Source organism: Vicia villosa, linkage group LG7, assembly GCF_029867415.1.
Source record: "Vicia villosa cultivar HV-30 ecotype Madison, WI linkage group LG7, Vvil1.0, whole genome shotgun sequence".
Lineage (NCBI taxonomy): Eukaryota > Viridiplantae > Streptophyta > Magnoliopsida > Fabales > Fabaceae > Vicia > Vicia villosa.
Genome location: NC_081186.1, coordinates 135694839 through 135709500, shown reverse-complemented (window position 1 = coordinate 135709500; position 14662 = coordinate 135694839).

The following is a 14662-nucleotide window of genomic DNA, read 5'->3' as shown; positions in this document are numbered from 1 at the left end:
CGAGTGGCGGGAGCCATTACCTGCAAAAACAAAGGTAAACTCTTTGATCCTTGAAGTGTTTTGTGAGAAAATGATATGCTTATGATGCAAACATGTGGCACACAAAAACAAATCAAACAATAGCCTTAGGTTTAAAGGCTTGCATGAAGCTGATAGGTGATACCCTCCCCACTGAAGTTGAGTTGGTTAAAACCTGTCCTAGAATAGTATTCGGGTTCTATGATCCTTGGAAGTAACATCTCAATACGGCGCTCGAGCGGCCGATCAAAATATTCCTCGAGGATAACTAACTTCGATCAATTTCAAAGCTAGCCACTTAATAGGCCATAAGTCAAGTTCAACTAAAAAGGTTCTAAGACAAATTAGTGTTTAATGACATTTCGGAAGCCTAATATACTCCTTGATCGTTTTCAAGGGACATCAGTATAAACCAAAGTATCGCACTAACGATGACTACCAGATCAACCGTATCGGTACATGCCGTACAGTTTCCTTGGTCTATTGTCATATACTTAAGGTAACTCGAGATTCGGGTTAGAATCTTTCACACAAGCAAAATACCCAAACAAACCTTTGAAAAATAGAGCAATCAAGTCAATCAATGGAAAACATCGAAGTGATCTATTCTCTTAAGGTAACCCCTTTTGAAAACATTTTGTTTTTGAAAGTATCTCCCCAGCAGAGTCGCCAGTTCTGTGGACCTCCGTTTTTTTCGGGCCATACCTCTGAGCGTGAGAGATACGTGAACTGACTCTTTTTTATCGCTTATGCTTTCGCATTTTTTTTGAAAATTCACAGAGTCGCCACCGACCTTTTATTTTATCCAATTAAGGAAAGGTTTATAAAAGAAACAGAAAAAAGACCTTTAAGAAATTCTGGGTAAGGGGGTAGGTTATACAAAGGGAAGGTGTTAGCACCCTTTGTATCCATGGTTATCCATGGGCTCTTAAGTTTGCTTAGCTCACTTGTTTTTCGATTACTTTTCAATTGCTTTAGAACGCTCATATGTGGTTTCAAATACCTTTGTAAATTGAATTTGTAATGATCCTTGTGCGGATGTATACAAAAATTTTTGTTTATCTTTCGAAAGATGTTTTGAAAAGAACGTTAACTTTGTAATGATCCGTGTTTGGATGTATACAAAGTATTGTCTTTTTGGAAAGTTTTTGTTTTGAAAAACAACAGTGTATGAGAATTTTGTTTGTTTTGATTTGAGCAAGCAAACTAGGAGGTTTACCCTGAGTTGTAAGGTCTTTATCCTTATTTCCTTTAAAAATCTATCCTTTCACCGGATATAAACAAAAGGTTCGATTTTGTACTCAAAACAGTGGAATTTTGACTTTGATTTTGAAAAGAATGAGAAGGGATTACCTTAAAAGGTGCAAGTGTGATTTGTGTTTGAATTCAGATATTTTATCTTTTGGAGTTAGTGATCTAACGGTTCAATTTTATCTTTGACATACACGCAGTTTATATTTGCTGGAAATTAAAATGCGGAAATGTAAAGTGCGGAAAGTAAATCTACGCTATTACATCGATTGTGCAGGAAATGTAAACTAGCCTATTTACATGAATTTGACATCCTATACATTTATCTAGGAATTTAAATTGCAGGAAAAATAAAAGGCATATTTTTGGATTTTTTATGATTGATTTTAATTATAATTAATGCATGATTAATTAAATTAAAATGAAGAAAAAAAAAGATGAAAATATATTTAAACCTAGAAATTAAGTTTAAAATATGTACAAAATATTTGTCAATTAATTTTAAAACAAAACTAATTTTTTTGGAATTTTTGAAATTGATTTGAAATTGATTAAGCTAATTAATACATAATTATACAAATAATTATACAAATAATTAAAACTCAAAGAGAAAATTATTCAAAATATGTACAAAATTAGTTTATAATATATAAACAATATTTTATATAAAGAACAACTTTTTTTATGATTTTTGATTGGTTAGAATAATTAAAAAGCAAATATATAAATATATACTAATTAATTATGCAAAATATTGAAATTTTGAAGAAAAATAAAATATTTTTATTTCAGAAAATAATATATTATTTTAGAAGTCTAAAAATATTTTTTGTGTATTTTTTGGATTTTTAAAACTATTTTTAATTAATTTTGCAAAGAAATTAAAATAAAATAAAAAATAAAAGGATACTGATCAGATGTGGAAATTCATGAGGGAACATGGTAAGGATGAGTGTTCTGGAACGTTGGATGAGCTGGCAAGTGGATCAGAAGGTGATTAAAGTGGGGGACCATCGCACGTGGTACACCTGCAAAACACTGAATCCAAGATCAGTTTAAAAAACACGTGCGCGCCCTCCAGCCAATCAGAGGACGCCACGCATCATCTTCTTCCTCAGGATGGGTCTTTTACACCTTTCAATTGCAGGTGGTGTAAAAACTCCAACCTTTTACACCTGTTGAAAATAACGAATGCAAGCAAACATTAATATAAATTTGGCGCGATGCCATGGTTCAATTCGTCTTGTTCATGCGAGTTTGAAGGTACTACTTAGAGTTCATAATTTTGCATGGATCGTAAAACCCCAAATTTAAAGGTTCGAACCCTAAAATGGTGATCCTTCGTATAGGCGTCCAAACTTCAATTAAGTTTCCAGAAACGATTAGGACCTCAAACCAAACACAAATATATGTCTACATCTTGCTAAACATGCATGGATTATGAGATATAAGTTAGTTTTAGTTTGAACAAACCGTGGCCTAGGTAGCTCGATTTATGAGGTTTCAGGACTTGGAAATGATTGAGATATGTTCAGTAATGCTTGAGGAAGGTGTTTAAGTGTTTAGTTTATATTGAAAATGTATTAAACTAAAAATTCGAATTTGAAATTTCTTTGAAAAGTTTAAGTGGTTACAAGCATGGTACAAGCATAAGAATGGCTCTGATTTTTGTCTCTCTTGATTGTGAAGTGTTATAGCCTTTATATAGACTATGTTGTGCTTAGAATTGAAGCCAAGAAGCATCTAGTTGCTTTTGTGGAATTCTTGATTTTTTTATATTAAAAACCTTTGAATTATTGACCAAGTCTTCTTCTCTTCAATGCTCTTGCCTTGCTCTTCAATTCTCTGCAGAAAATCAGAGATTCCTTGGGTGAGTCATGCTTGGATTGTAAGCTACCCATTATCCATTCATTTTCCTTTTAATTTAATCTTAAAATAAGATAAAATTAAGAAAAAAATGGATAAAAAAAGGTGTGGGCCTTGTCTTGGTCGTGGGAGGCCCATAATATTATGGAAATGATGTTTGAATCATGAAAACTTGGCCCCATTTGGAAAAAATACATTTTTGAGCAATGTTAATTTCATGCATTTTCCCAAAATTTAGCCAACTTCAACAAGGTGTAAATCCCTCAATTTTTGTCATATGAAGGAGATCTTGCACTTTTTGGAAACCTCAAAGATTCCTCTAACCAATGCCTTTGGTCTCATGTCAAAATGATTTTTGATGCTCCTTGTGTGTCCTTTTGAAAAAAGTGTCTTTTTGTTGAATTTGAAAATGACCTGTAATGTCTTTGGTCATATTTTTCAAATGGTGAATGCAATGACCATGGTATCAATTGCATTTGAAAGATAATTGAATTTCCTTCAAAATGAGCTTTGGTTTGAATTTTTTGGATGAAGGATGAGAGAGTTATGACCAGTCAAAGTTGAGTTGACTTTTCAGGCAAAAACCCTAATTTTGAATCTTAGGGTTTTGTTGATTTTTGATCTTTCCTTGATGAATTATGATCATCCAATGATCAAATGATGAATCCTTTGACAAAATATGGACTTTGACAAAAAATTTCATTTTTGACTGTCTGTTGACTTTTTTGGTCAAACGGGTCGTCTGTTGACTGTTTGAGCTGCTGACGGTGCGTCTGAGTGAATTGAAGTTTGAAAATTTGTATGATGGTACTTTGAGATATATGGATGTGCATGAAATCAATTTGAGGTCTCAAAAGCTTGTTTCTCCTGTAAAAACAAGAAAACCCTAGTCAGGGACTGTTTGTGTAGGAGACAGTTAAGCGTACCTGATTTTTGTGCAGTGTTGAGTCTCTGCTAATCGCGTGATATTCAGAAGACTTCTGGAACAAAAATCTTGGAATTTTGAATTGTGAAAGACTGATTTGATTGATGGTACAAAACACTAAGAATTGTACTGCCAGCAGTTTGGCTGTCAACTGACTGTTCAGGTATTGACGTAGCAGTTAGAATGAAAAATCAACAGTCAAAGTTAATTTTCTTTTGTTGTTTTTGTTTTATGTGAAAAATGAAAGTTTATTTACATGACTTGTTAAAAAAAACAGACATAATAAATAACTAATATTTACTGTATGCGGGCAAAATTACCGATAATAACCCTGAAAATCATTTAATGCACAGAAAAATGAATATTTGACTGGCAGAAAACACACAAAATATTATCTGAGTAATTAAGCAATATTATGACAAATAGTACAACATTTAATACTGACACTACAAATATTACATACTATATTGAACAGTACGACGAATAAACGGTACATTTAAGAAATAAGAAATACGGCAAATTTTAAGAATGACGATTGATAACCCATGCTACAAATAGTAACATGTAGATGATTGGGAGCATAAGCATCCCAGGTCCACAGTGTTCCGGGCTATGTAGACAGAAGAAAGACATGATCACCGTAGCAATGGTGATGACCATAAGAAAACACGTTTCCCACCGCTTTGCCATTTTGTCGGGGAAGAAGAAAGGATGGATTATGAAGTAGAAATTTGAGAGATGAATTAGAATTTGATGTGAGATTTTTAAGAGAAAATGAGAGGTATTTATAGAATGGAAAGAAGGATAGAGACGTTGGGGAATGATGTGATTCCGTACAAAAGGAAAATTTGAGTGGAAGTAAGATTTGAAAGAAAGTGTATGATAGTGTTGGGAAAAAGAGAGATGTAGAAAATAAAGTTAGGATTTGATTTTTTTGAAAAGAGATTTGAAAAGATTTTTGAAAATAATGGAATATAGTACAAAAATTAGTGGGAAACAAAAGATAATAATAATAATACTTACTACCAGTACAGTCTGAGTTTCCTGATTCGGCGCCTGCAAAAAGATTTAACTCTGTACCAATTGTGTCAGTACTATTTATCTGTAAATAAATAAATAGCATGTGTGAAGTAATAAACAGTATTTGGCGTTTGCGTAAAAATAAATTCAACTGCAAGCCAAATTACTGTATAAGAAAAATTCTAAAAACTAAGTATTTCATATGTCAGGATATTTGTTGAAATAAAAATCCATGATTATATGAGACTCTTAATTTCCAGATTGGAGTTTTCTTGAAAAAAAGATGCGGGCAAATTTTGGGGTATAACACTTCCAAACTATAATAAATATGATTTGGTTACTCGCAGGATCGACTAGATTGATCCTAGGACATAGTCAAAAAGGTTGTTATTCATGATAGTTCGAATCATGTCTATGGTTGGCTTGTCTCGAAATAAGAAATGCTTAATCAAAGAAATAAAGATTAACAATCACTTTGTTATACACGTAAATACAACATCAGCGAAAGATAAAATTAAGATAAAATATAAGACAAAACTGTAAAGTGCAAGAATCTTAAAGTACAGAAACTTAAATGCTTCGAAACTAAATAGGACGAAAATAAAGAGTGCAGGAATGTAAATGACAGGAAGTAAACGAAATGCAATAATATCAAAAGATACTTGAATAAAGGAAAATACAAATGTATTTAAATTGATGGTGGTGTCATACGTACATTTCTCAGCAAAACTCGTTCTCTTAACACTTGATACTTGAGCAATATGTGAGTGATTTGTACAAAATGAACACACAGAATCCTAACATTAAGACCCTTATTTATACTAGTTTCGTCCCTAACGCTACACTAATCTAATGCCACGTTGCCCGCAGAAAATCCAGGGATGCCATCTGTCTTCGTGCGGTTACATAAACTACTTCGAAATTCAAATCATCCCGCCTGAATCTTCTTTCGACGCGTGGCAACATAATCAGAATCAATAATACCACGAAAATATGCTAAGCTTCAGTACTTTGCATATCTCGTAGAACGTTTAAGTCCCCAAAGACAATTCCTTTCGAATTTAGCTTCAGTACGAACTACCTCCGTTCCAACTTAAACCAACATTTTCGAACATGGCCATCAGTAGCCATTTTTGATCTCAAAGATGGTCATCAGTAACCATCTTCCTTCGAATTTCAAACTTCGAAAGATATTCTTCCCAAACGAAATCTTCAGCTAACAAATTGCCCCCAATAAATGCCTGTTTCGAAAACAAGAGAAATAGGCGTTTCTTGTTATAATAAGATTTCGTTTTACTTACTTCTTAGAATTCCAAGACTATTGACTGACGTCACAATCATTTATGACTCTGTTTCCAAAACGTCTTGTCATTTTCAAAGATGTCTTCTCATAACTTACATTCCCACGTTCTGGTCTTACTTCATGATCATTACTCCTATATACTAGGAGTAAAGCTAATAATTATTCGACCGCCGTTGGATTAAATCAACGCCTGCCGCGTGTCTCTTGGCTTTTACCCAAAAGATTTGAAAGGGTTTCCGTTAAACCTTTAAATACTTGAACTTCCACCTTCATATAACTTTCACTTCTATCTCCTCATTCTCTTCACAGAAAAGAACATCTTCAGTTACATTTAAACCCATTTCCCAAATCAATTTTACCCATGGCGTCTTCTTCAAACGTTCTTCAACCTGTTCTAAAACTTCAAAATCCTATGAAGACAGGGGATCAAGAACACATACCAAATCCAAATACTGCAGAGGCGCGCGCCATCTATGCTTCTCAGGTAATCATTCCCTTTGAACTTTCTGGAAAAACTCATGCCTTCATGGGTCCTTTACCAGGAGAAAATAACTCTGCTTTGAACAAATTCTTTCCTGCTTATTATAAGACTAGGCCTTTAGTTAGCAAGAATAGGATAGACGATGAAGGCCACCCAGTCTCAGCAAACCCTGATAATCCAACAGAGACCTCAATTGAAACTCCTTTGGCCTTAGAAAAAATTAGGTTAAACTATGTAACCAATTTTGTGAAAGTCTTTAGGTCAATCCCGTTAGCAAAGGATCCTGACCTGTATTACGCTTGGCTAACGAAGGTAGAAAAGCAAAAAGCGCCTTTCTGGAAACAACTAGGGATTTACAATTTAATCCAATTATCCAAAACAGGTTTAGAATATAACCAAACCATGTTAGTAGCGTCATTTTACTTCTGGGATGCTTCTCACAATACTTTTCACCTTCCATGCGGGATGGTTACCCCCACCCTCTTCGATGTAGCTGCCATTACAGGGCTTCGACCAACTGGGGAAACCTTCGACCCTAATTTCATGGATACTGACACCATTAATTTTAACGAAACCACAGTCACCTATACTGCCTTCATTCAACAATACCATAATGAAACGGACCCAAACGTTTCTGACGAAGAACACATAGCGTTTCTAGCACTTTGGCTCTCGAGGTGTGTCTTTTGCTCTAGGTCCATACAAGTAGCAAAAAGATATCTTTGCATGGCTAACCAGCTAAATGCTGGGATAAAGTTAAACCTAGGCCAGTTAATCCTAGGATTTCTTTATGAGAATCTTGGTGAGGCAACAGACCTTGTTATGAACTACAAAACAGGGTCTCTTCTTTTCGCTGGTCCTTTCTGGCTGTTGCAACTATGGCTTAATGCCACTTTCGAGGCTCACCTCCCATATAAAAATGTCGTTGATGAAGAAAGTGAAACCATAAAGGATCGAACAGTAGAAGGAACCAGGTTGGCTTATCTAACTCCAAAGGAAGAAAGTGGCAAACTTCGTGAAACTTTCCTGACATTCATGATGATGTTCGCTGAACGTTATCAATTCACTCCTTCGATGGCTCCAATCGTACAACGTAAGGTGGGTCCCGAATGGTTTACTCGAGAATTTCCAGCCACTTCTCCTGATCAACAAGCTGATTCTCTGACCATCTGTGAGGCTTTCCTCACCCCAAAGCTGTTATATCACCGGCTTCGATCTCCAAAAAGTCATTGTTGTCTCCTCTGCTATCAACCGAATCTGGTTTCAAGACAATTTGGGCTGGTTCAACTCAAACCGAAGTGTTTGTATAACAAAAGGAATCACATGTGTCTACACACTTCGCACCTGACAGAAGATAAATATGAATCACAAATCTCCCGATATTTTGGAATCACCACTTTGCCTCCCATTTCCTTCGAGCCTGCTTTTTATTCCACTATAGATTTTCATCAATGGTGGACAGAATATTATTCTACGCAAATCTTCGATGCTGACAGCCTTACTAGGGAACTAACTGCAGCTTTTGCTGATGTGCAGGAGAATTTCCAGAAAGGAACTTCGACTCATATTAAAGAAATTCAAGTATTTCAAAAGTTCTTTGAAACTATCTATAGGCCTGATGACCTTAGTCGGACCGTTCGCGAGGCTGCGGTTACTTTACGTGAAAAGTTTTCTGCTAAACTGGATAAGTTGAAACTGCCCCCGTCTGTTCGACCAGAACTGCGTTATGAAGTGGCTTTCAAACTTAATCCTCCAAAATTTCCTCCACTGCCAAGTGCTGATTTTGGTGTGGCTTTAAGTCCTCCTTTTCCAGACTGGTTTGTGTGTGGAAATCCTATGAAAATTCTTCAAGAACAAACTAAAAAACGCGCTGAACGAGTGGTCCCGACTAAGCATACCTTGGATACATTCAAAGGACATCTTCATATAGATATCGAGCATGTTCGCGTTTTGAATCCAATGCCTGAAGGTTGGGGTTTAGATAATCCTTCGACTAATTCCCCCTTTTTTCATTGAAATACTGGTTGATATTTTGTTCGCAGCTGTTGCTCGAAAGAGACAAATCAAGGAGGCCCCTGTACAAAAGGGTTCTGGGGCTTCGAGGAATACCAGGGCGAGTGGGAGTGATTCTGTCACCACTAGCAAAAAACCTACGGTACATGGATACCTTATATTTTGGCCTGTAAAATTTAATGAATGTCACTCACTTGGTTTTAATATGCACTTCAGAGCTCGAAGCCTCCAGCGCATTCGAAACGAAAAACTCCTCCAACAGCCGACTCAGACGATGAAGATAAATCTCCTCCTCGCACCAGACAAACGATAAAGAAAAAGCAAAAAGCTGTTACCCCTTTAGCCAAAGGAAAGGGATCTGGGACTTCGAAACTCACCTCTTCGAGTGACAAGGTGTCTTCCGAGGACTCACCCTTGAAGGCCGCTAGCACTATCCCCATTATGGAGAGTCATAACTCCAGTCAAGACAACATTCCGACCAAGGTATTTTGGGTTTCATCATTTAATCATTTCTTTACATTCTAATTCTAATGATTAAGCTCACATTTTTACCTTGTAATTGTAGGATGATGCTGGTACCGCTACTTCTTATCTCAAAGCCTCAAGTTTACACATTGACCTTGACAAACTTCGAGGTAAATGTCTGCTCTTTCGAATGACAACTGAGTTTTCTGCCTTTCCGTTTTAATCGATCCTAACTGCCCATCACAGGTGTCTCTCAACACGAATCTCATGTGCTTTCTCCTGTTCTCGAAGACAATCAACCTCTTGAAACCATCATTCCGACTGCGTCTGCTGAAGAAAGTCATTCAAATGACGAGTCTCCACCCACTCATCAAGATGAAACTATGGAGGAAAATCTGCAATGTTCGAATAGTGGTAACACAGCTGGACAACCAACTGGAAGCGAAGACACTATATCTAAACAAGATGTTGCAGAAGAAACTTCCAAACTGGCTACACCTGGTTCTAATGAAATTTCGAACCTTGGAACTACGGTCAGTCCTGTGACTACTTCGAAGCAAGCTCCTGCGGTGCCTACTCCCTCAGAACTAGAGCAACTCAAGAAGACTGATCCTGTGAGCTTCCTCAAGACCATGATGAGTATCGATAGCGCTTCGTCTCTTGGAACTTCTTCGACTATCTTGGCAGGTGCTGGTGACAAGGATGATATTCCTAAACTCCTTCGTCAGATAAGAGAGAAGTTCTTTGAAACCAACCTCGTCGAAGCTCTCAGCAAGGATTCCACCAAATATTATGGTCTCAACAACCTTCTAAAGAAAGTGGATCTACTTCTTGTTCCTGTGGAAATCTCAGAAGTAATTGTCTTATTGAGTTCTCTGATTGAGCAACTCCAATCTAATCTCCTTTGAAAACGGGATATTGACGGACAGCTCACAGCAAAAATGACTTCTCACAGTTCTTCATGGGAAGCTGCTAACGATGCAACGAAGAAGGTTGAAACCCTTAAGCTCGAGCGTTCGAAGAACCAACGGGAATATGAAGAGTGTGAGACAAATATCAAATCCTGGAAGAAAGAAATTGAGCAACTCAAAGGGAAGATAAAGGGTGCCCAGTCTCGTCAGGTAGAAATCCAAAAAACCAATCAAGATGAATTAACTGAAGTGGCGCAGTCAGGGATTCGACACTTCGAGACGGCACAGCAGCTAGTGCCAGAGATCGAAGAACTGAAAAGACAACAGGCGTTGATCGAACATCATATGTCCTTATGGGAGATCCAGTACTCGAAGATAAAAGATAACCTTCCCAAAGATTTTAATTAGTTGCTTCGAACCTTGTACTCTTTTTGTGTTGCGTACTTATCTTGTTCTGTAATCAAATTTCTACAAGAATATATATATGTGCAACTTTATCTTTCAATCTCCGCACATATTTTATTTTGCAATTATCATAAATAATATCTTAGCAATTCTCTAAAACTTGCCAAAATATACTTTTTCCACTGTCACAGTAATTTTAATAAATGTAACCACGTGACATGATTATCCTTCGCAGCCCTTTGAGCCTAGACTTGACGTTTCTACTACCCTTAGCCGTAACCATCATTGAAAGCTGACGTCACCTTTTCCAAAACGTCTGTTTGAGACGTGCGTGCATCAGTTCTCATCATGATTATATTTCAACTTCCAAGGGCGGGAAACGGCGGAAGCCATAACTTCTCTTTGGAATACCAAACGCAGTCCAATCAATCATTAAAACAAATCGTTCCTCTACTGCCAACTTATTCTATATAAAGGGTTGGCATTCCACTTCTTCCTTCACACTTTCTTCAAACTCTTTGCCCCAAAACTTCGTTCCTCCTTGCATTCTCTCAAACACAGAATCAGACAAAACCTTTTCCAACTCTTCTTCTCCAAATGGCACTACCCCTAACTCATGCTAACATCAGGGCTTGCATCAAGAAAGAATTCAAACTTTCTGAAGAAGAGCTTGATGAAAACTTCATAAGTCTTAGCGCTCTCTTTGCTAACCAAGATCTTGAGTCTTACTATGAAATGCTGGAGGGATCTGTTTATCCCAATATGTTAGCGGACTTTTGGATGTTTGCGTCTCTGCGCATAGATCCGGAAGGAAGAACCACTATCGTCTCTGAGGTTCGAAGGGCCCATATCACTATCACTCCTTCCACCATCTCCAACCTGCTGAGATGCAACAATTCTAGGGAGACTTTTGACGACAATACCTTCAACATGACCACTCATCTTATGTTGAGGACTCTTATGGATAATGATCCTTTCAGCGCCAAGGTCATCAGGGTTTGGCACCAACTCCTCGTGGGCAACTTTCGTCCATGAAACCATGATCAAAATAGCATCATGGTGGAGGATTTGGAGTTTATACTCTGTGCCCTCCGTGGGAAGAAGATTAACTTTCCTCTAATGATCTTTAAAGGACTTGTTGAAGCAGTTTCCATGGCTGCTGCTCGACAAGGCGTAGTAACATGCCTTCCATATGGAAGACTCTTATCTTACATGTTCCTTAAAAAAGGGATTGTGAGAAGGATGCGCAGCTCTGGATATTTGGACATGTTCGAGGCGGAAAGCTTGCCCCTGCTGTCTCTAGAGGGTTTAGATCAAAGGATCAACTAGGAGTTGGGTTGTTTTAGGCTTTATGTTTTGCATTTTGTAATCTTCAATGTTTTTGGGAACCAACTTCTCTATAACGCATGTATTCCTTTGGTATTAATGAAAAAATATTTTGATGTTTCTTTAGTCTTCTCACTGTACTTACCATGCATGTTTGTTTGAACATACAGCCATTTTGGTGTTAGTTCCACCATTTTGGCCTACGTTACGTACTTCGAATATCTACGTTTTTGCAAGAATCTTTACTTCATGCATGCTTGGTTTGTATCTTTTCAGATACTTCCCATTTACCCTTAAAATCCTACGATCTTCTGCCAATTCTTCTATTTCATAAGCGTTATTTGAAAACACTTTCAAGATTCAAAAGGGTCCCTCCCAATGTGGGGACCATTTACCAAGTGCTTGATTCTTTCGATCTATAGGTAAAATAGCTTTCCAAACTAAGTCATTACTAATAAACGTTTTACCTTTCACCTTTTTATTGTATGCTCTGGACAATCTTTCTTTTTTTCTTTTTATCATCTCCAATGCTCGAAGTCTGTCTTCGCCCAAATCTACTAATTCATTCATCATCAATTCCCAGTAAGTGTTGGGAAGAATTTCTGCTTGCCTTTGGATTCTGACTGATTGCAAGTATATTTCGACTGGGAGTACTGCATCATGTCCAAACGTCAGTTGGAAAGGCGTTGTGTTTGTAGCTTCTTTTGGAGATGTTCGACAAGCCCAAAGTGCTTGGTCCAAAGTCTTATGCCAGTTCTTGGGTTTTTTCCCTACATGTTTCTTTATGAGACCAATTATTATTTTATTTGCTGCTTCGACTTGTCCATTTGCCTGAGCATAGTAAGGTGTAGAGGTAAATAATTTGAACCCCATTTCTTTGGCAAAGTCTTGCATCTTTCGCCCAGTGAACACTGATCCTTGATCTGTGGTTATACTTTCTGGGATTCCGAATCTGTATATGATGTGTTTTTGAATAAACTCAATTACAGCCTCCTGATCCACATTCGCAAGTGGTATCGCTTCGACCCATTTTGTGAAGTAGTCTATTCCTACCAAAATGTACCTTTGACCTCTAGAAGACTTGGGGTGAATTTCTCCAATTAAGTCTAATGCCCAACCTCTGAAAGGCCATGGTTTTATTATTGAACTTAACTCATTTGCAGGGGCATGTTGAATACCTGCATGCTCTTGACATTCTTGACAACCTTTTGCAAACTCTATGCAATCTTTCAACATAGAGGGCCAATACATTCCATAACGAAATAAAAGCCATTTCATTTTGTGCCCTGCTTGGTGTGCACCACATGCACCACTATGCACATTTGAAAGAGCCAAATACGCTTCCGCTTCGGCCAAACACTTTACTAAAACTCCTTCGGGGGTTTTCTTAAACAATTCATTTCCCATTAAGAAGTATGATAAGGCTCGATATTTTACCTTTCTATCCGTGTCTGTCGAAGGATCTTTCAAATAATTCACAATTAGACTTCTCCAGTCTGTGTCTGCCAAGGAGTCTACATTCAAAACTTCAAACTCTTGTTTGTTGGAAAAACCTAATTGTGAGTTCTCCAAGTCACTTGGGGAGAGCCTGGTAGCCATCGCCTTGCCTCTTACTTCGATCAATTCTTCTAGTTTTTCTTTTGATACCCTGTATCCTGAAGCTAACTGTGCTAAATCATTCGCTTCTTGATTTTTCAACCTGGAAACGTGATTTAGATCTACGTACTCGAATTTTTTGAGCAGCCTATTTGCTATGACAAAATACATGATCAAATTTTCTTTGATACACTTGTATTCTTTCTTCAACTGCTTAATCACTAGTTCAGAGTCTCCTTTAATTTCGACTCTGGTTGCCCCCAATTCTAACAAAGCCTCAAGTCCAGCAATCAATGCTTCATATTCAGCTTCGTTGTTGGAGCATAAAGGACCTTTGATCTTATACTTGAGCTTTGTTGGAATTCCATCAGGAGAAATTATTAGTATTCCAACGCCAGTTCCTTCTTTATGGGTTGAACCGTCGAAGTATAGCTTCTAAGGCTTCAATTCTACGTATTATTGAGGGCTTTCAACCACTGCATGGTCAACAATGAAATCCGATACGATTTGACCTTTCATTGCTTTAAGGGGTTGAAATATCAAAGAGTACTCAGTAAGGGCCAACGCCCATTTGCCAATTCGACTATGCAATATAGGCTTTGATAGCATGTGTTTAATCACATCACAATGAGACGAAACATAAACATCAACTGGCTTTATATAATACTTTAGTTTGATACAAGAGAAATATAGACAAAGGCAGAGTTTTTCTATTGCACTATACCTAGTCTCTGCATCATTGAGTACCCTACTTAAGTAATAAATGGCTCTTTCGATGCCATTATCATCTTCTTGAGCTAACATGCTACCTATTGTATTATCTGACGCTGAAATATACAGGCGCATGTGTTTCTTCCCATTTGGGGGAGATAAGATTGGTGGATGCATCAAGTATTGCTTTATCTTCTCGAAAGCTTCTTGATGTTCAGCACTCCATTCGAACTTTCCTTGCTTCATTCGAAGTAGGGGAGAGAATGCTTGCGTGCGTCCACTCAAGTTGGAAATGAATCTTCTCAAGAAGTTTATCTTCCCCAGTAAAGACTGTAATTCTTTCTTCGTGGATGGAGGCTTCGTTTCCATAA